We start from the raw sequence: 23,709 nt of genomic DNA on the forward strand, positions 1-23,709 counted from the left end.
GGAGCTCCTGCAACCCTCAACCTACTGTCTCCTTCCCCATAATCCTGTAGAATGTAAGCCCGCAAGGGCAGGGTCCTCGCCCCTCTGTATCAGTCCGTCATTGTTAGTTTGATTACTGTATGTGATATTTGTAACTTGTATGCAACCCCTTCTCATGTACAGCACCATGGAATCAATGGTGCTATATAAATAAATAATAATAATACTGGAGAATGTAGTGCTGCCATATGGTAAAACCGAAGTAGGCAGGGGCTGGAAATTCCAGAAAGACTATGATCCTAAGTACACATCCAATTTAGTAAAAAATTGATTAGCAGAGGAAAATGTTTGCCTGTTGCAATGGCCAAGCCAATCACCTGAATTAAACCCTATGAAGCACCTATGAATTAGGGCAACAAGTTGGGGCCCGTACCCATGGCAATGAAGATGAATGGCTTGCAGATTTGCAAATGAAATGACGCAAGATCCCTCAGGATGTCTTGAATACCTGAGTGGCTTCCAAGAGGTTATGCTACACAATACTATAATAATATAATAATAATTTTTATTTCTATAGTGTCAACATATTCCGCAGCACTTTACATTTTAGAAGGGACTTTAGCAGACAATAAAATACATTACAGCATAACAATAATCACATAAACAACAGATACCAAGAGAAATGAGGGCCCTGCTTGGAAGCTTACAATCTATGAGGAAATAGGGGAGATGGTAACAATTGTATTGTACAGACCAGCCATAATGTAAGAAATCGGGGGTTCATGTAAAGCTGCATGAACAGGTTATCAGCCAGAATACGTAAAAGTACCAACACAGAGGGCTATTAAATGCATAAAGCGTGTGAGAAGATGAGACGGGGAACCTAGTATGGTGAAAAATTTTAATGGGCATCACAGGGATAGTTAAATAAATGTGTTGAGGTGATAGGCCAGTCTGAAGAAATGCAGTTTTAGGGCACGCTTAAAATTGTAGGTATTGGTGAGTAACTGAATTATCCTGGGTAGTGCACTCCAATTAATTGTTGAGGCACATGAGTCTCATGTGAGTCTTGGAGATGGGAGTGGGAGGTTTTGATTATTGAGGATGTTAATCTCAGGTTATTAGCAGAGCGAAAGGCACGGGTAGGCTTGCAGACTGAGACGAGGGATGAGATGTAGGATAGTGCTGAACCATGGAGTTCATTGTGGGTGAAAGTGATAAGTTTATATTGAATTTTGGAGTGGATGGGTAACCAATGCAATGACTGGCATAAGGTAGAGGCATCGGTGTAACGGTTGGTGAGGAATAAAATCTAAGTTATGGCATTGTAAACAATGAATTACTCTCTATGTTGTGATCAATAAATATTATATGCAAAACTTTTGGCAGTCAGTTTCCTTTAATGTAATGACCAAACCTATATTATAGAGCATTTTGGTTAAAATTAAGGTCTTGTATGATGACAACTTCATGCACTTTCAATTCAGCACCAGGAAAATGGCATCAAAACAACTAGACAAAAGTAATCACACTTTTAAAAACAATGCAAGACTTTGGTCGCCACTGTACATCATAATTAAATTATAAATACTTACTTGAAGGCCACCGAATTTAATAGTTGCATAAATATATAAAAGACACCTATATGATGGAAGAGTGGCTGGCTGAAAACAACATTCCCCTCTTGCCTTCTCTTTAATCTATCCCTAATGTTGTTTCATAGAGCAACTTCATATGGTGGCACATGTGCTTGTGGTTTTTATGATAGTTTTACCTTGATTGCTGATCTGTCTCACCATTTAGTTATACCCATGCATAGATTTTCTACATTCTGCCAATTATTTTTAATCAGTTGCTTTGCCTAATTTAGACTTGGTTCCATGTGCAGGCAAAGCTCCATCGGTGAAGGCTATATACAGGTCATCACCTTTATCATTAAGCAAATATTGTAGTTCAGCATAATTCACTGTTCCTACTAATATTAGCCATGTGGTTTTGCTTTTGACTATGACATAGTCCTTAATTGAGTCCATGATTTATACATTATAGGCATGCTGTGTTTGACTTTTTCCTGGTTGCGGCCCAATGGAATAATTTTGCGGCTTGGCCGTGTTTAACCTCTATCTGTACATAAATAACATTTGGTGTCTAGCAGATTCTAATAACAGAACATCTATTAAAAAGTGAAACATTTTGTCTGTTTCATGTAAGGTGTATGAAGGTCACTGATTTCCTTGAATTTGTTACTTGAGTTCAAGAAATTCATTGAATGATGAAAACTGCAGGATATAACTCCCCAAAATATTGCAAATTGTTTTAGAAGGAACGACATGTGATACTTTTGCACACCGTTTTCTTCAAAGAGATTATAGGGATCACATACAGGTTTCAGGTCCACGTTAAAAAGAAAAAAAAAAACATTTAAAATATTTATCAATTCTATATTGTATAACAATGTTTTCACGTAGGGCTCATACTCATCTGCAAGAAAAATGCATGAGTGAAATCTGATAACAAAGTGGATTGCACTCTGACCAATGTTAATCTCTCATCTTTTTTTGTCAGCTGAGATCACACAGGGAAAAATATGGCAGCATGCTGCTATGTGCCACGTATATCGGACAAGACTCGCCAATGCAAGTCAAAGGGTGTGATAAAAAAAAATCCCACGGCACTCGGACCATGCGAGTTCTGTCCAATTTTTACACACCGATGTCTTTTGAAAAGCCGGCAATTTATCTGCCATGTACAGTAAACTCATAGTGTGACCTGACAAAAAAGAATAGATAGAATAATAATCTTTATTTTTATATAGCACTAACATATTCCGCAGTGCTTTACAGTTTGCACACATTATCATCACTGTCCCCAATGGGGCTCACAATCTAAATTCCCTATCAGTATGTCTTTGGAATATAGAATCTTAATATATACTTACCTTGTTCACCGACCTCTATATTAGGACACCCAAGTGATGGGTGTCTCAATATCAAAACGGCTGGTGGTACCAGCCTCTTGCGTGGTATCACCAGCAGAACACCGTCGCACCACACACACCCACTGTATACGCCACACACACACACACACGCATACATTGTATACGCCATACGCACCACACACACACACACACACACACACACCATCTTTACGCTGTACGCAGCCTCTTGTGAGGTACCACCAGCGGAACACAGATGCAAACACGCCACCACTGGGATCAGCTGAATGATCCACTGACTGCAGCCATCTTTGAACAGGAGGAGCGCATGAGCAGTTTTAATGTGACCGCCGCTATCTGTCTGCACAAAGATGGAAGCGGTCTGATTTACTGCGCCTGCATGAATTCCGCACAGGCGCAGTGAATCATTCAGCTGATCCCAGCGGCAGATGCGCGACATGTCTACAGGCAGAGGAAGCCGGTCACATTAAAGGGGTTTTCACATGAACGAAAGTTTATTTTAAAAATTGTCTCTATCTGACCGAGTACGGAGCATACCACATATCCTGGGCAGGGGAGGAAGCAAAAGACAATACTGACATTACAGCAGGGGATCACAGAAGATTTATTTTGTCAAACTTTTGGTCTGTACTGTAAATAGTAAGAAACTAAAAAATGATAGTGTTGGTCCCCTTTAAAATAGTCTGGGTGAAATGGTGGATGAGGATAAAGCCATGGCAGAAAATCCCATGGCAGAGAGCATGATCAGTGATAACAAAAATTCCCCATTAAATGTCACCTGCTTAACCCAGCAGGAAGTATGGCAGCGTCTAAAAATCACTAAAATTGACAAATCTCCGGATGGGATACATCCCGAGTACTTAAGTACAGTGATTGATAGACCATTATTTTTCATCTTTAAAGATTTCATAATAACAGGGTCTGTACCACAGGACTGGGTTATAGCAAATGTGGTGCCAATATTCAAAAAGGGGACAAAAACTGAACTCGGAAATTATAGGTCAGTAAGCTTAACCTCTACTGTGGGTAAAATACTGGAGGGTATTCTAAGAGAGACTATACAGGAGTATCTGAAGAAGAATAACCTCATGACCCAGTATCAGCTCGGGCTTATGAGGGACGGTTCATGTCAGACTAATCTGATCAATTTCTATGAAGAGGTAAGTTCTGGACTGGACCAAGGGAACCCAGTGGACGTAGTGTATATGGACTTTTCAAAGCTTTTGATACAGTGCCACAGAAAAGGTTGATACATAAAATGAGAACAATGGGGATAGGGGAATATATGTGTAAAGGGGTTAAGAGCTGGCTCAGGGATAGGAAACAAAGGGTGGTTATTAATGGAGCACACTCGGACTGGGTCGCGGTTAGCAGTGGGGTACCACAGGGGTCGGTATTGGGCCCTCTTCTTTTTAACATATTTATTAATGGTCTTGTAGGGGGCATACGGAGCAGAATTTCAAGATTTGCAGATTACACTAAACTCTGCAGGGTAATCAATACAGGGGAGGACAATTTTATATTACAGGATGATTTATGTAAACTAGAAGCTTGGGCTGATAAATGGAAAATGAATGATGGAAAATGAGCTTTAATGGGGATAAATGTAAGGTCATGCACTTGGGCAGAAGAAATAAGATGTATATTTATGTGCTTAATTGTAAAACACTGGGCAAAACCGTCAATGAAAAAGACCTGGGTGTATGGGTGGACAACAAACTCACATTTAGTGGCCAGTGTCAGGCAGCTGCTACAAAGGCAAATAAAATAAAGGGATACATTAAAAGAAGCATAGATGTTCATGAAGAGAACATAATTTTACCTCTATACAAGTCACTAGTTCGACCACACTTAGAATACTGTGCACAGTTCTGGTCTCTGGTGTATAAGAAAGACATAGCTGAACAAGAGCGGGTGCAGAGAAGAGCGACCAAGGTTATTAGAGGACTGAGGGGTCTGCATTACCAAGATAGGTTATTACACTTGGGGCTATTTAGTTTGGAAAAACGAAGACTTATCTTAATGTATAAATATGTGAGGGGACAGTACAAAGACCTTTCTAATGATTTTTAAACGCATAGACTTGAGACAGGGACAAGGGAGCTTCCTCTACGTCTGGATGAAAGAAGGTTTAAGCATAATCACAGAAGCGGATTCTTTACTGTAAGAGCAGTGAGACTATGAAACTCTCTGTCATATGATGTTGTAATGAGTGATTCATTACTAAAATTTAAAAGGGGACTGGATGCCATTCTTGAAAAGTATAATGTTACAGGTTATATATACTAGATTTCTTGACAGGGCGTTGATCCAGGGAACTAGTCTTGCCGTATGTGAAGTCGGGAAGGATTTTTTTTCTCCAATGTGGAGCTTAATGTTTGCCACATGGGTTTTTTTTTGCCTTCCTCTGAATCAACATGTTAGGGCATGTTTGGTAAGGGTATGGGTTGAACTAGATGGACTTAAAGTCTTCCTTTAACATTAAAAACTATGTTACTATATTACTTTAAGATATTTGAAACTAGAGATGACCAAACTTGTTTGGAAAACAATCGCCAATCTCAGCATGAACATTGCACATTCGGATTCGTGTTTGGATTCCCTAGCAATTTTCTCAAAATTGGCAAAATTTGGCCAAAGTTCAGTAAGTGATCAAGTTTCCACTAAGGATGAGTGCACATTGCTGATAACAGCGGGAGCAGGCAGCGGATGATGGGAGTAGTCATCATCCGCCTGTGCTCAAAGTAAAGAAAAGGAAAAAAAGTTAAAATAAATACATAACACAGTATATATTCACCTTCCAAATAATCCCTGAAGCCCCTGTAGAAAATAAAAAAAAATGTACTCATCTTAACACCTAATCCCCGATGCCCATGTCACCTGTAAAAGAGAAAAAATAACAAACCACCATATCCCTCACCTATGCGCCGTAATCCTTACTGTGCCTGGATGATTCAGATCACTTGTTGAGCAGTCACATCAGCTGATGCAACTGCTCTACCCGACATCTGTAGACACACTGGTAGAATTGTGAAATCACTCCTGCATTGTGTAGCGATGAGCTGCAGTGAGAAAGTTCACCGGTGATCTCACTTATGCACAGCTGCATGAGAAAGCACTCATGCAGCAGAGGTGCCATAAATGAGATCACCGGGGCTCATCAGCTGATTAACTCCAGTAAACTTTCTCACCGCAGTCCAGCGCTACACACAGCAGGAGTGATTACATGCTCCTGTTAGTGTGTTGCTTGCTGCCAAATAGATCATTGTGAGACATTATGAATTATCTCTTCACTTTGGACAGGTGAGGAATATTATTGTTATTTATTGTAATTAATTTGCAGGGGACATTGGCTTCAGTGGACTGGGCGATGATGTGAGTATGGTTTAATTTAGAGTTAAAGGGACACTGTCACCTGAATTTGGAGGGAACAATCATTAGCCATGGAGGCGGGGTTTTGGGGTTTTTGATTCACCCTTTCCTTACCCACTGGCTGCATGCTGGCTGCAATATTGGATTGAAGTTCATTCTCTGTCCTTCATAGTACACGCCTAGGCAAGGCAAGATTGCCTTGTGCAGGCATGTACTACGGAGGACAGAGAATGAACTTCAATCCAATATTGCAGCCAGCATGCAGCCAGCGGGTAAGGAAAGGGTGAATCAAAAACCCAAAAACCCCGCCTCCATGGCTGAAGATTGTTCCCTCCAAATTCAGGTGACAGTGTCCCTTTAATAAAGGAGTCTGTGTCATTATTTCAAAGAAAGGACTTTATTGTGGGTATGTGTTTTTTTATAGAATACAGCTATAATATTAGTAATGGTGGAGCATCTTATAGAAGCATCAACATTACTAAGCCAATGGTTTGACGTCAGCGGACAATACAAAAGGGACATCAACCCCACAAATATGAACCCCACTTGCCACTGCCAAAGAGCAAGTGGGAAGAGCCAGGCAAAACGCTAGGATTGGTGTATCTAATACATGCGTATTTTCTGGATGGCTGCGAGCTGCTATTTTTAGGCTGGGAGGCAAATATCCATGGCCCCTTACCAGCCTGAGAATACCAGGCCCCAGCTGTCTGCTTTAGCTTGGCTGGTTGTCAAAAATGGGGGGACCCCATACCTGTTTTTTTAAATTATTTATTTAAATAATAAAAAAAACAGCGTGGGGACCGCTCTATTCTTGATAACCAGCTTTTCTAACGCTGACAGCTGAGAGTTGGAGTCCACAGCTATCAGTTTTGCCTGGCTGGTTATCAAAAATAACCATATAAATTTTTGTTTTAATTATTTATTTATAGAGCAGTTGATGAGTCCATTTATTCCACTTTTCCAGGTGTCTGCCTCAACTTGAGCTGTTTTGGCAGTTTTTCGACTGATACACGGAGGCATAGCTAAAGGTTCAGCTCAGGGAGGGGGCATATCTGAGTGGGCACCTATTCAGTAACCCTAATTACAACAAGAGTGACGGACCCTAGTTTTGGCTGCAGGGGAACCTCAGCAGATGACTTTGCTGTTAATGAAAATAAATCTATACACAAAAGTCAACACCGATATTACTGCCATACGATGAGCAACAGTTGTAGATGCCAGCCCTGCAGACCACACAAGTAATTACTTTGCAGTTATAGATGGTGACTAAGAAATAATGTTCTTTCTAATGGAGTCATTCACTTGTTTCATCTGTCCCAAATAGACAGGACAAGCAAGCCACGATTCTTCTGCAGAGAATAAGATAAAGACACATTTGACTTCTCACATTTCATGCACTATTGTCATCTATTCCAAACAAGCACAAACTCCTCATCCTACTCTCACCCCAATACTGAGCCACCGCTGCCGTGTGTGTCTCTATTACTGCACCTTTTGTGTGGCACAAAAACAGGGATCCTCTTAGTGCCCCTTACATAGTAACAATTCTTCGTTTGTGCCCTTTAGATGGTAAAATTGCCCCTATAAATATTTATGTAAAAAACGATAGTGCAGCGGCGCTAGTGAAAATAGCATAAAGAAGCAGCCAGTATAGCTCTTAACCACACAGGGCAGAGATAAGACTCTATAAATTACAGTAATTAATATATACCTGCGCTAAAAAATGCATAGAAATAAATAATAACCATTTACCTGAAGGGGAGGATGGTGCTGAGAACAATATGAATATTCATATGCAGATAAAGCACTGACATTCGGACTCTGACACTAAGGGTAGAAAAGGAAAAATGGATCTATATATAATCCTCAGAAAGAAAAAATAAATAATAAAAATAAAAAATATATATAGTGTTATATGCCCATCACATTAACAAGCAGACCAATATAAAGAGTACTACTAGAAAAATATATATGTGCGATATTAAAAAGCAACCGGTGATATAGGGGCTTGCAAAGTGGTGACTCCCTCCATAGACACACAGTAGTAATCCAGGAACGATTATACGTACTATCAAGTGCACAGACACATGGGTCCGGAGGGTATCAGCAGGAGCAGCACACGTGGAGTGGTAAGATATAAACTTGGTATTTACTTCCCTTAAGTAGTTTGACGGAGTTCGGAGGTAGTGATTCCTCGGAGCGCTGTCCCGGCCGGTGACAGCCGCCCTTACGGCAGGAAGCAGGTGAGAGCTGAGCGCTCAGTTTCGTTGCAGCTGACAGGACCTGTCTATGCATTTTTTAGCGCAGGTATATATTAATTACTATAAATATTTATGCCCTGTGCAAGTGCCATAGAAAGCAGTATCCATATTTTGCCTTTAACGACCGCAATACTCTGAGTGACCACTTCTTAAGCGCCCACTTAACATTTAATAGTGTCCACTGAATCCCCCAATGTACAACTCCCCTATACACAGTATGATGTCTCCACCTCTCCCATATACACAGTGTGGTGGGCCCACAGGTCACCTATATAAAGTATGATGAGCCCACAGCTCCACTATACACAGTATGATGTCCCCACTGTTCTCCCAAAACACAGAATATTAACCCTTACAGTAGTCCCCACACTTTATAATGGCCCCCACAGTAGCCCTCAAACTGTACCATGGCCTTTGCATCAGCTCCCTGTAAAGCAGTGGTAGCACCGTACACAGTGATGAGGCAGTGACCCATAAAGTTCAAACATAAAAGTCTCTTTAATGTGTTATCTTCACACAGAGAAGGTTCCAATTGACACAAATGAATATAACTTCAGTGCATATAAGTTCAGTGCATATTATCAGTGTTCAATTCCCACCAGTTCATAGCACTATATAGTACATGGCATCCTTTAGATTGCAGTCAGTACACATGCTAATCCTCCTTTGACTAGTTCCCGTGGGTGTCCTGCACCGCTGTATCACAGTCTCTATTCACAGCCGTACACAGACCTTGACATCCTCCTGTCTGCAGCTGTGACACACGTTGGTCCTTCTTCGGGTACAGGACAGTCTACCTCCGGTTCAACTCTGGACACAAGACCTGTCCACATCTGTGACTAGTCATCGTGGACAGCAGCGCCACTGTGTATGCTGTGGGTTGCCAGGCCTCACTCTGGCCCTGACACACCTTCGACTCACTAAGCACTCCCTCAGACCTACTCAGATCTCACTAACCCTTTCCTGCACTGTATTTATCACAGAACCCTGTGGCTTTCAGCTAAATGGAAACCTGGGAGACCTGGGTCCGGAATGGAAAAGACTGCAACCTGTTTCATACATAACATCCAGAGCAGGTGTTCCCTACCTCTGTCTTGGACACGTCACTAACATGTCCAAGACTAACACTTTTATTATCAGTCTGCATTGGAGTCACAGCTACTCCCGTGACTGCCATGCACACCTTTGGCCTTCATACGCCTCCATGCACATCCTGGGGAAAACACAGAGCACCCCCTAGCTGTAACAGGGGTCACTGCCTCAAATCCAATACTGTATAAGGACCTCCATACAGTATTCCAACACTGTATGACTGCCCCCCACACTAGGTCCCAAACTGTATAATAGCCACCCTTAGCTTCTATGCTGTATAATGGTCCTTACATTTGTCCCTATAGTGTATGAGGACCACCTCACCATGTTTCAAGGTCTCCCACAGTAACCCCCACAAGTTTTCATGAAAATAAAAAACATCATATACTCAGCTAATCCATGATTCGGATGACTCTACCTGCAAGGCCCAAGCAGACCAATGCACTGTCATCTCACTAGCGACACTTACTATTACTCTCTCTATTCACTTTCTAGTGCTCTCACTTTATGTACACTTATTTAGTAGTACTCTCACTTTATGAACCTGCTAGTACTCTCAAATTATGCACACTTACTATTATTCTCATTTTCTGCACTTACTAGTACTCTCACTTTCAGCACACTTACTAGTACTCTCACTTTATAAACACTTATTTATTAGTACTCACTTTATGTACAAGTGGGGGTGGGGAGGATGACAAATGACAACTCGTGTCAGTTATATGTATGAGAATATATTTTACTGTACTATATTTTATCATTATCCTCCTGTAGGCTGCAGTTACAGTAGTTAGGTATGATAGAGTTAATGTAGGGTCGGCCCATAGTGGGGAGGAGGATTAGGAATCTCTGGGTTAATTGCAGTGCTAACAAGTTACTTAAGAGTTAGAGAATGAAGTAGAAAGGAGAACCTCAGGTCAAGGTGTTCATCACCTGTGGTATGTGTGGATGAAGAAAGCAGAAAAGCAGAAAGAGAGGAAGCATCTTAGAAGATCTCCAGTAATGGCAGTGGGATAATGTTAGCAGGCAAGCAGGGGAAAGGGACTTTGTCCGAGTCCCTAAGTGTCCCTAAGTGTCTATGGGGCAAGTGTCAATCAGGTCTTGGAATCTGCGGTTCCGAGAAGAGAAGGTTCAGCAAGGCTGGGGGCACACTCAGTATGGTGGCAGCCATAGGTGTGTAGCTACATGATTCCTGAAAAAGTGGGCTGAAGGATAGGCGTCACTAGAAAAGCTCACACTCGGTAGTGGCCACTAGAAAAGCTCAGCTAAAGTGCCGCTATATTTAGGAAGGTCTCTAACTTGTTCTGCAATTGACCAACTGTACCTCTGAAACATGTTTATTGGACGCATGCCACTATATTGTAGCCAAGAGAAAGACATCTGAATCTCCTGCTGTTCTTTGTGTACTAGTTCCTACTCAACCCAAGAGAGCAGGCCCCAACCACGGATCTCCGTGCTGACGATCTGGCCAATTACTTCAAAGAAAAAATTGACCACATTCGACAGGAAATCATCTCCCAATCTCTTCATACCATGCACTGTCCTCCCTCCCCCACTGCATCTAGTTCACTCTCTGACTTTGAAGCAGTTACAGAAGAAGAAGTAAGCAGGCTCCTTGCATCTTCTCGCCCGACCACTTGCACCAGTGACCCCATTCCATCACATCTCCTCCAGTCCCTCTCCCCGGCTGTCACCTCTCACCTAACAAAAATATTCAACCTTTCCCTCACTTCCGGTATTTTTCCCTCCTCATTTAAGCATGCCATCATACATCCATTACTTAAAAAACCATCCCTCGATCAAAACTGTGCCGCTAATTATAGACCTGTCTCTAATCTTCCCTTCATCTCTAAACTCCTCGAACGCCTGGTCCACTCCCGTCTTACCCGCTATCTCTCAGATAACTCTCTTCTCGACCCTCTTCAATCTGGCTTCCGCTCTTTACACTCTACTGAAACTGCCCTCACTAAAGTCTCTAATGACCTACTAACAGCTAAATCTAATGGTCACTACTCCATGCTAATTCTCTTGGATCTCTCTGCAGCATTCGACACTGTGGATCATCAGCTCCTCCTCACTATGCTCCGGTCCATCGGCCTCAAGGACACCGTTCTCTCCTGGTTCTCCTCCTATCTCTCTGACCGATCCTTCACTGTATGTTTTGCTGGTTCCTCCTCCTCTCACCTTCCCCTTACTGTTGGGGTTCCTCAAGGATCAGTCCTATGCCCCCTCCTCTTCTCGTTGTATACTGCCCCTATTGGATAAGCAATCAGTAGATTTGGTTTCCAGTACCATCTCTATACTGATGACACCCAATTATACACTTCTTCTCCTGATATCACACCGACCTTTTTAGAAAACACCAGTGATTGTCTTACCGCTGTCTCTAACATCATGTCCTCCCTCTATCTGAAACTAAACCTGTCAAAAACTGAACTCCTCGTGTTCTCTCCCTCTACTAACCTACCTTTGCCTGACATTGCCATCTCCGTGTGCGGTTCCACCATTACTCCAAAGCAACATGCCCGCCGCCTTGGGGTCATCCTTGATTCTGACCTTTCATTCACCCCCTACATCCGATCACTGGCTCGCTCTTCTTACCTGCATCTCAAAAACATTTCTAGAATTCGCCCTTTTCTTACTTTCGACTCTGCAAAAACTCTTACTGTTTCACTTATTCATTCTCGTCTGGACTATTGTAACTCTCTACTAATCGGCCTCCCTCTTGCAAAACTCTCCCCGCTCCAATCTGTCCTGAATGCTGCAGCCAGGATCATATTCCTCACCAACCGTTACACCGATGCCTCTACCCTGTGCCAGTCATTACACTGGCTACCCATCCACTCCAGAATCCAGTACAAAACTACTACCCTCATCCACAAAGCACTCCATGGCTCAGCACCACCCTACATCTCCTCCCTGGTCTCAGTCTACCACCCTACCCGTGCCCTCCGCTCCGCTAATGACCTCAGGTTAGCATCCTCAATAATCAGAACCTCCCACTCCCGTCTCCAAGACTTTACACGTGCTGCGCCGATTTTTTGGAAAGCACTACCTAGGTTAATACGATTAATCCCCAATCCCCACAGTTTTAAGCGTACCCTAAAAACTCATTTGTTCAGACTGGCCTACCGCCTCAATGCATTAACCTAACGATCCCTGTGTGGCCTATTTATAATAAAAAAAAAAAAAAAAAAAAAGGTTCCTCGCATCATGTTCTCATACACTTTATGCAGTATTAGCCCTCTGTGTCTGTACTGCTACATACTGGTTCATGCAGCTTTACATGAACACCTGAGCCTTACACTATAGCTGGTCCGAATAACTAAAGCAATTGTTACCATCCACCTATCGTGTCTCCCCTTTTCCCCATAGTTTGTAAGCTTGTGAGCAGGGCCCTCACTCCTCCTGGTATCTGTTTTGAACTGTATTTCTGTTATGCTGTAATGTCTATTGTCTGTACAAGTCCCCTCTATAATTTGTAAAGCGCTGCGGAATATGTTGGCGCTATATAAATAAAAATTATTATTATTATTATTATTATTATTACTAGTCAAACTGTTCATGGGGAATTAGAGTTGTACAATGCATGGCAGACCAGAAGAGCTGGAAGGCGTTCAATATGGTAACATGTCCACACACACACTGAGTTCGAACCACATTTTTCTGTAACGGGCCGAGGCATGGAAAGCAAGTCCCTCACCCATGGCTACCACCGTGAGCCACATTGCACACACTCATTAAATGTCTCACTTCATGCCCACTTACTTAGTAATATTATCTTTTTATATACACTAATTTAATGACTTAACCCATTTATTATAACCCTACCATATGTAACATGACCCCCTTTTTTCATGCACATTTTCTGTCACTACTGGAGACTGATACATACTAGTATTTATATATGCAGTGAAATCTCTCCAGAATCTAGTCTAGATTCTTCTATGACTGATTTGAATTATGCTACCTTCTGTAAATATGAACCTCAGCCATGAAAAGTCCATCCCATAGAAGGTGGTGCTATTGTGGGGGTTTGTCTGAAAGAGGTTTCCCTATATCTATCACAGCCCCAGTACGTTGAATATACTGTGAGGGGTTGACGCACTCAGCTGCTTTCCCAGGTAGACACAGGAACTGTTCTGGCAGAAGATCACCTGCTGGTTTATTGTGGATAGCATAAACCTTGGAAGGGTTCAGCAACATAAACAGAGCCCTGCTGGCATAATGGTAAAACTAACAAAACAGAGTACATTCCCTTCAGGGTTCACATGCAGTTAACAAGCACAGTCCTTAGCTCCTCCGGGAGCTATGTGGGACTTCTTGCTCTTCCAAGACACAACACCCACTGACTCTCATAGCCAGGTATTTAACAACCCATGTGATGATCACATGACCTTGACATCACACAGATCCTGTCAGGACTCTGCAGGTGGAGATACGGTGGAACCCCTGCCTCCCGCTCTATTGTGCTCCACGAAAAACCAGCCCATAACATAATTTAACCCTTTCATGACCCAGCCTATTTTGACCTTAACCCTCTCAACACATAGCGTGCTGGAGGAAAACTATTTTGGTTTTACATCACTGATGTTAATATGTGCAGTGACACATATTTCCCTCCATACGCTGTGCCAGTGACCCTGTCACAATACATATACATCTTGTGGCTGCTTGTACCTGGTGCATCAGAAGCAGGGTTGCAGGAGATGCAGCTCGCTGCACAGCCTATCTCCTGCTGCTGTGATCCCCTCCAGTTGACAGGCACCCAAGACGTCAAAGACCTGATTCAGGGTGATGACATCACTGCATCGGGACTCTGAAGTCCTATGTTTGCGTCGGCAAGTTGCCAGTTCTGTAGACTGCAGACTCAGATCGATGTAGTCTACAGAATGGAGCAATGTAATGCGGGGAAAAGTTGTCTCCCTGCTCTACAGCAGAGCTTAACTATATTGGCGTGCACAGTGTAGCTCCAGGTGGGCCCCTCTGGTCCAGCAACCACACTCTCTTTTCCCCACACCGATAGCTATGCTTTTGAGGAGACCGATGGACAGATCTGGTCCACCAGCAGCCATTTACAGGATATCTGTGCAGTCTGTGAGGAAAGCTGCACTATCAAAAGCAAGAGTAGAACATGTCATACCTGTATAACAGTAAGTGCCACAAAATAATGTCCCCCACACATCTGATAAAGGAAAGAAAATGTGGCCAGCCCCGATATTTCATTCTGCAGCCAGCAATAGACAGTGTAAAAAAGCGGCTGTAGGGTGCAAATGACGCAATTTTTTTATAAAACGCAATTGAAAAAATTATTTTTAGCCAAAATTGTATGGATTTAAGTAAGAAAAAAATGTCCCTAAAGGTGGACAACCCCATTAAGCACAATTTCTAAAATCTGATCACCCTTAATGGACAGTTTATAATATAATACAAAGGCAGAAATACTTAACAAGGTTTCTTATTTAAACACAAGGCCATCTGGCTCAGCTTGCCCAAGATTTTATTAGAAAGGAGTCTCCTACATGCCTTTTTTAAAGTTGCATCTGTTATTCATCAGTTGCTTTACCCTACATTTCCTGTAAGTGGTTTGTTTGGGTAATAAGCAGTTACTCACATCATTAAATGAACAAAGTCTTTCAGCTCACCTGCATTTCTATTACAAAGACAGTTCCTGAAGGGATTTTAAAAGGTGATGATTTTGAAGTAAAATATACAGGACACTTGAGAGCTGGACACTGAAATATTTAGAAACCTGTAGTGTAACCTGAATTATAACATAAACACTTAAAATGTAACAGCAAATAAAATAGATTTCAATACTAAATGAATAATGGATTATGGTTGACTTATTTCAGAACAATAAATGATAGGATAAACAGAAGTTCTGTAGGTGAAGATTTGCTAATTGTGAGTTGTAAAAAAAAAATAGGAACAACATGCAAAACAGAGATAGTAGTAGCATTAAAAGGAACCTGTCAGCTGAAAAATGCTGCCCAAGCCACGGGAAGCATGAACCAGCTTCTGGCTGTGAAATCACAGCCATACTGTACAGTCATGGCCAAAAGTTTTGACACCCCTGCAATTCTGTCAGATAATACTCATTTTCTTCCTGAAAATGATTGCAAACACAAATTATTTGGTATTATTATCTTCATTTAATTTGTCTTAAATGAAAAAACACAAAAGAGAATGAAGCAAAAAGCAAAACATTGATCATTTCACACAAAACTCAAAAAATGGGCCAGACAAAAGTATTGGCACCCTCAGCCTAATACTTGGTTGCACAACCTTTGACCAAAATAACTGCGACCAACCGCTTCTGGTAACCATCAATGAGTTTCTTACAATGGTCTGCTGGAATTTTAGACCATTCTTCTTTGGCAAACTGCTCCAGGTCCCTGATATTTGAAGGGTGCCTTCTCCAAACTGCCATTTTTAGATCTCTCCACAGGTGTTCTATGGGACTCAGGTCTGGACTCATTGCTGGCCACCTTAGAAGTATCCAGTGCTTTCTCTCAAACCATTTTCTAGTGCTTTTTGAAGTGTGTGTTGGGTAATTGTCCTGCTGGAAGACCCATGACCTCTGAGGGAGACCCAGCTTTCTCACACTGGGCCCTACATTATGCTGCAAAATTTGTTGGTAGTCTTCAGACTTCATAATGCCATGCACACAGTCAAGCAGTCCAGTGCCAGAGGCAGCAAAGCAACCCCAAAACATCAGGGAACCTCCGCCATGTTTGACTGTACGGACCGTGTTCTTTTCTTTGAATGCCTCTTTTTTTTCTCCTGTAAACTCCATGTTGATGCCTTTGCCCAAAAAGCTCTATTTTTGTCTCATCTGACCAGCGAACATTCTTCCAAAACGTTTTAGGCTTTTTCAGGTAAGTTTTGGCAAACTCCAGCCTGGCTTTTTTATGTCTCGGGGTAAGAAGTAGGGTCTTCCTGGGTCTCCTACCATACAGTCCCTTTTCATTCAGACGCCGACGGATAGTACGGGTTGACACTGTTGTACCCTCGAAGTTCTTTATCCAACATCCGCACAATCTTGCGTTGAAATCTCTTGTCAATTTTTATTTTCCGTCCACATCTAGGGAGGTTAGCCACAGTGCCATGGGCTTTAAACTTCTTGATGACACTGCGCACGGTAGACACAGGAACATTCAGGTCTTTGGAGATGGACTTGTAGCCTTGAAATTGCTCATGCTTCCTCACAATTTGGTTTCTCAAGTCCTCAGACAGTTCTTTGGTCTTCTTTCTTTTCTCCATGCTCAATGTGGTACACACAAGGACACAGGACAGTGGTTGAGTCAACTTTAATCCATGTCAACTGGCTGCAAGTGTGATTTAGTTATTGCCAACACCTGTTAGGTGCCACAGGTAAGTTACAGGTGCTGTTAATTACACAAATTAGAGAAGCATCACATGATTTTTAGAACAGTGCCAATACTTTTGTCCACCCCCTTTTTTATGTTTGGTGTGGAATTATATCCAATTTGGCTTTAGGACAATTCTTTTTGTGTTTTTTCATTTAAGACAAATTAAATGAAGATAATAATACCAAATAATTTGTGTTTGCAATCATTTTCAGGAAGAAAATGAGTATTATCTGACAGAATTGCAGGGGTGTCAATACTTTTGGCCATGACCGTATATGTTTTGCTTGCTGTGACAGTAACTGTCAGCGGGCATGGAGACGCCACTGTTAACCCACCTGTACAAATAGTCAACAGTGCGACTCGGTCCCTGTTGGTGGCTAAGAGTATGTTTTCTCTGAAACGCCGCAGCATTTCACAGGGAAACAAACATGGCATTTTTTAAAGATTCCCTTTAAATGTATGTGTTACAAATAAAAAAATATTTTTTTTAGAGTTTAGTCTTGTTTATGGCATAATTGTGATACATTTACAGTGAAGGAAATAATTATTTGATCCCTTGCTGATTTTGTACGTTTGCCCATGAACAGTCTATAATTTTAAGGGTAGGTTAATTTTAACATTGAGAGATAGAATATCAAAAAGAAAATCAAGAAAATCACATTCTACAAATTATAGCAATTTATTTGCATTTTACAGTGAGAAATAAGTATTTTATCCCTCTGGCAAACAAAACTTAATACTTGGTGACAAAACCCTTGTTGGCAAGCACAGCAGTCAGATGTTTTTTGTAATTGATGATGAGGTTTGTGTACATGTCAGAAGGAATTTTGGTCCACTCTTCTTTGCAGATAATCTCTAAATTATTAAGATTTTATGGCTGTCGCTTGGCAACTCGGAGCTTCAACTCCCTCCATAAGTTTTCTATGGAATTAAGGTATGAGGACTGGCTAGGCCACTCCATGACCTTAATGTGCTTCTTTTTGAGCTACTCCTTTGTTGCTTGGTTGTATGTTTTGGGTCATTGTCTTACTGTAATACCCAGCCGCAACCCATTTTTAATCTCCTGGCAGAGGGAAGGAGGTTGTCACTCAGGATTTTACGGTACATGGCTCCATCTATTCTCCTATTGATGTGGTGAAGTAGTCCTGTGCCCTCAGCAGAGAAACATCCCCAAAACATAATGTTTCCACCTCCATGCTTGACAGTGGGGATGGTGTTCTTTGGGTTATAGGCAGCATTTCTCTTCCTCCAACTTCGGCGAGTTGAGTTAATGTGTTACATATGGTTTTCTTGGTGACTGTGGTCCCAGCTGATTTGAGATCATTAACAAGTTCCCCCATGTAGTTTTAGGCTGATCTCTCACCTTCCTCATGATTTAGGATACCCCACGAGGTGAGATTTTGCATGGTGCCCAAGTTCGATGTCGATTGACAGTCATTTTGAATTTCTTCCATTTTCTTACTAACTTACAGTTGTCTCCTTCTCATCCAGCTTCTTACTTATAGTTTTGTAGCCCATTCCAGCTTTGTGCAGGTCTATGATCGTGTCCCTGACATTCTTACAAAGCACTTTGGTCTAGTCCATGTTGTAGATGTTAGAGTCTGACTGATTAATTGAGTCTGTCGACAGGAGTCTTTAATGCAGGTAATGAGTTGATTAGGAGCGTCTATAGGAGTGTCCGTAGGATACAGAACTCTTAATGGTTGGTAGGGGATCAAATACTTATTTCTTACTGCAAAATGCAAGTAAATTTATATAATTTATACAATGTGATTTTCTGAATTTTATTTGTAATATTCTCTATTATTATTCTCTATTATTTTCTATTATTGAGTATATCTCTCAATGTTAAAATTAACCTACCGTTAAAATTATAGACTGTTCATGTCTTTATCAGTGGGCAAACTTACAAAATCAGCAAGGGATCAAATAATTATTTCCTTCACTGTAGTTATGTATTCAAGTATTACAATTAGAGATAAATAAATCTTTTGCAGTTCAAATTTCCCAAATTCAATTAATTGTCCCCAAAATTTTGTTGAGTCTCTGAGAATCTCAATACTGCAAAGCCTTTATTTGCCAACAAAATATATCTGAGGTCTCCTAGAATTGTATTGGACCCATTTTGTGCTCTTTAATGCAAACAGAAACTTTGTAATGTTCACATGACCTCAACTTTTCTGGCAAGGGAAAAATGGATGGTAACTGGTGGTAACCAACGACCCATTTAACAACACAGCAATATTAAGCTTTTTAGGCTACTTAAACTGTAAGAACGGTTCAAATATTAATTTTTATGTTTTTTATATACTTTTATGATTAAATTTTCCCCTATTTAATAATAAACAATAAAAAGCTAAATTGTGAGGTACAGTCGGTACACGCACAAAAAGAAAGTTGTGGCAACAGCCAGCAGTATTGTCGTGACATGTACAGTTGTTAAAATGGAGTAGTAAAACAGTTGCTAAAACGCAAGCTTTTTTATATTTTATTCATATACTGTATATATTTTTTTGCTTTAGATTAACGCCCTTAGCCAAAAATATACAAAAACCCTAAAATTCTATGTTGTAGCTACACGTAGTTTCACACCCAGAAAGGAACATGTAGCTACAAGAACAGCATTGCAGCTGACATCAGCACACCCATCACGAGTGGCTCATGGCAGTGATGTCATGCGCCACCTATGGCTGGTAAGCTGAATTCAGCTGTATGCTATAGAATAGGATACCGCATATCGTGGGAGCAGAGTAAGGCAAAAATATATATTTTTATTCTTTTTAATGTGATGGAAAAGAGCGACAGAATGGACATTGTACTAGGATGGGGAATATTGTACAAGGAAGGGGACCATTATGGGGGTCATTATAGAAGGATGGGGGTCATTATACCAGGAAGGAAGGAGCCCAGGATGGGGGAATGTATACCAGGATGGGGGACATAGTTAGAGAATGGGGATCATTATGCCAGGAAGGGGCCAATGATGAGGGACAATGTAACAATATTGGGGACATTGTTAAAGGAAGAGGCCAGGTTGGGGGATATTATTAGAATAAGGGGACCAGGACAGGGGACATTATACCAGGATAGGACCAAGGGTGAGGGTCATTATACCAGGATGGGGGCCATTATACCTGGAAGGGAACCAGGATGGAGGACATTACACCAGGAAGGGGCACAGGATGGTGGTCATTATACCAGCAAGGGGCCAGAATGGGAGATATACCAGAAGGGACTCAGGATGGGTAACATTGTTTTAGGAGGGGACTTAATACTAGGGAGGAGCCTCTGATGGGGGACATTATACCAGGATGGGGGACATTATCACAGGAACGGGCCCAGGATAGTAGACCCGGGAGGGGGTATCTCCCTAGCAGCTGCTCACACTCTCCCTACGCTAGCACTAGTTGTCTTCCAGATGCAATGAGCAGAAAATGGCGTTGGCAGAGCTTTTATAGAGCCTATTAGTCATAGCCTACTATGATGACTCATCTATGTTGGTGCGCAGCCAGCCAGTCTCAGTAATGCTGTCCACAACCAAGAAGGCAGTGGCATTACTTTGATTGTCTAATGCTGGGCGGGACATAAGAATATTGCGAGGCGAGTAATGAAATAATTGCTTGGATTCGAGTACCGCGAGTACCGCATTACTCGCCGAGTACTGAATCCTAACAAATATAGTCGCTCATCCCTAATAATGTATGTAAGGTAAAGTTAAAAAGAGGGGAAAAAACACTTTCTCCACCCCTTAATAACATGGCAAACTCTCACTGTCTTTTTCTGTCGCCTATGACTACAGTAGATGACATAGTAGAGGGGGAAATAAAATTCACCCACTGCTAATTACTGATAAATGTGATTTTAACATTTTACTGCTTTATCTGGGCATGTGGAATGTGTAACATGGTTAGGCACATTCTGTTGAATTTATGAAAGAGGGACTCTGAAACTCACAAAGCTTATTAGAAGCTGTCTGCCAAGGCAAACAGGATCATGGGGTGCATTAAAAGAGGTCTGGATACACATGATGAGAGCATTATACTGCCTCTGTACAAATCCCTAGTTAGACCGCACATGGAGTACTGTGTCCAGTTTTGGGCACCGGTGCTCAGGAAGGATATAATGGAACTAGAGAGAGTACAAAGGAGGGCAACAAAATTAATAAAGGGGATGGGAGAACTACAATACCCAGATAGATTAGCGAAATTAGGATTATTTAGTCTAGAAAAAAGACGACTGAGGGGCGATCTAATAACCATGTATAAGTATATAAGGGGACAATACAAATATCTCGCTGAGGATCTGTTTATACCAAGGAAGGTGACGGGCACAAGGGGGCATTCTTTGCGTCTGGAGGAGAGAAGGTTTTTCCACCAACATAGAAGAGGATTCTTTACTGTTAGGGCAGTGAGAATCTGGAATTGCTTGCCTGAGGAGGTGGTGATGGCGAACTCAGTCGAGGGGTTCAAGAGAGGCCTGGATGTCTTCCTGGAGCAGAACAATATTGTATCATACAATTATTAGGTTCTGTAGAAGGACGTAGATCTGGGTACTTATTATGATGGAATATAGGCTGAACTGGATGGACAAATGTCTTTTTTCGGCCTTACTAACTATGTTACTATGTTACTATGTTAGAAGGAAATTAGAAGGAAGAGGTGATCTGATACACCCTTTATTAAACATGAAGGGGTACTCCTCCTCCTCTGACTCATCATATGCTGAATTACCCTCCACATCACTCTCAAGTTGGGAACTGTGCAGCAGTGCATTGGCAAAGCGGCAACACGATCCGCTGAAGCTGATCTCTTTAGTTCAAACACCACACACTGCAGCAGAGCTCTGGCAAGGAATAAAACAGACCGATCAGTGGCTCTTCCCACTGGGCGTATCCTGGTGGCAGCATTAAAGCTCGGGAAGCTGGTACATTTGCCATTCAAGGCTCACATGCTGAACCTAGTGGTTCAGAAATTATCAAAACACTAGATTGTGGCCCGATTCTAACGCATCGGGTATTCTAGAATATGCATGTCCCTGTAATATATGGACAATGATGATTCCAGAATTCGCGGCAGACTGCGCCCGTCGCTGATTGGTCGAGGCAACCTTTATGACATCATCGTCGCCATGGCAACCATTATGACATCATCGTCACTGTGCCCGTTGCTGATTGGTCGAGGCCTGGCGGCCTCGACCAATCAGAGACGCAGGATGTCTACGTCCTTTATGACATCATCGTCGCTGTGCCCGTTGCTGATTGGTCGAGGCCTGGCAGCCTCGACCAATCAGAGAGCCGGGATTTCCAGGACAGACAGACAGACAGACAGACGGAAAAACCCTTAGACAATTATATATATAGATACGCTGACTTGCCGTACCTACCTGAGGTGCACCGTATTTGTGCCCATTTCCCCCTTTCCTCTACTGCTGTTGCCGATCTTGCAGCACTTTAAAAGCAATTTAATTTGCCAAATCACTGACTCATTTGTGACCTGCCCACATGGTGGAACTCAACATATCATATGTTGACAAGGATTAGTGAGCAGCAGAGGGCACTTTCTGAATACCAGCTTAAACATGCCCGTCAGACTGCGATTCAGCCAAAACACATAACTGTCGAGCAGGTGTGGATCACTGACATTTGTGAGGTGCTTGATAACTTTGAGTACTGCATCAACCTTGTGATGTATCCATATAAATGGCCCTCCCTGTACATTGTCCAGGCCAACTAGCTTGTTGACTTGCAAAACAGAGGAAGAAAAACTATGCAAATAGATTAAATAATTAAACAATGAAATTTGATCTATTCACCACTCTTCCCCTTTTTCTCTGGATGCTGGTTTGAAGGACAGTTGTTAAAATAAACAAAAAGAGGATATAAATCTAGGCATCCAGACAGCCAAGAGATCTAAAGAACCAGAGACTCTCTACAAGACAGCCACCAAGACATCATGACTCCGTCACGAAGCACACAGATTTGACATTCTACAGGATGCCAACATAGGGGACCATGGCCCCAGCTGAAAGTATATAGATCTGCTCCATTTACCATTGCCGAACCATGGATATGTTTGGGGTAGTCAGGATGTGACCCTCCAGTCAACTGACCTTGTACCTCAATGGACTGTCATCTTTCTAAGCTTGTCGTTACCTCCTCTCTGTATGTGTTTCATAGGTGGAGTAGCAGCTCTAATCCTGGCAAGTCAGCAAAGGGTGAGACTCTGTAATTTGCTCCATCTTGGGTATTTGCTAGGACTGTTCTATATGCTTTTGTTTGTTGGTGGTTCAATAAATTATTGCCACACTGTTTTACCCTCACCATGTGTTGTCTGAGTAGTGTTCTGCCCAAGAGAAGAGAGAGCAGACAATCGGTGGTATGAGCCCTGATCCATGCAGTCTTTATAAACACAGCCAGACCAGTGAAGGAGAGCACCCAGTGTCTCCACAGGGCCTCATACACATTCTGTTAAAATTGTTAGGTAGTGGTACTCCTAGACTCATAAAGCCTATGCCCTAAGTGCAAGGGCTGTCAAAAATGAAGAGAGACTTCAATATACCCTAGAAGGCAAAAATTTTGAATGAGTGCTATATGATGACATTCAACAAATTTGGAGAGAATGACTATAATGACTAGGGTTGAGCGAATTTTAGTTTTTTAGGGTCGAGTCGGGTT

Source organism: Ranitomeya imitator, chromosome 1 (assembly GCF_032444005.1).
Source record: "Ranitomeya imitator isolate aRanImi1 chromosome 1, aRanImi1.pri, whole genome shotgun sequence".
Classification (NCBI taxonomy): Eukaryota; Metazoa; Chordata; class Amphibia; order Anura; family Dendrobatidae; genus Ranitomeya; species Ranitomeya imitator.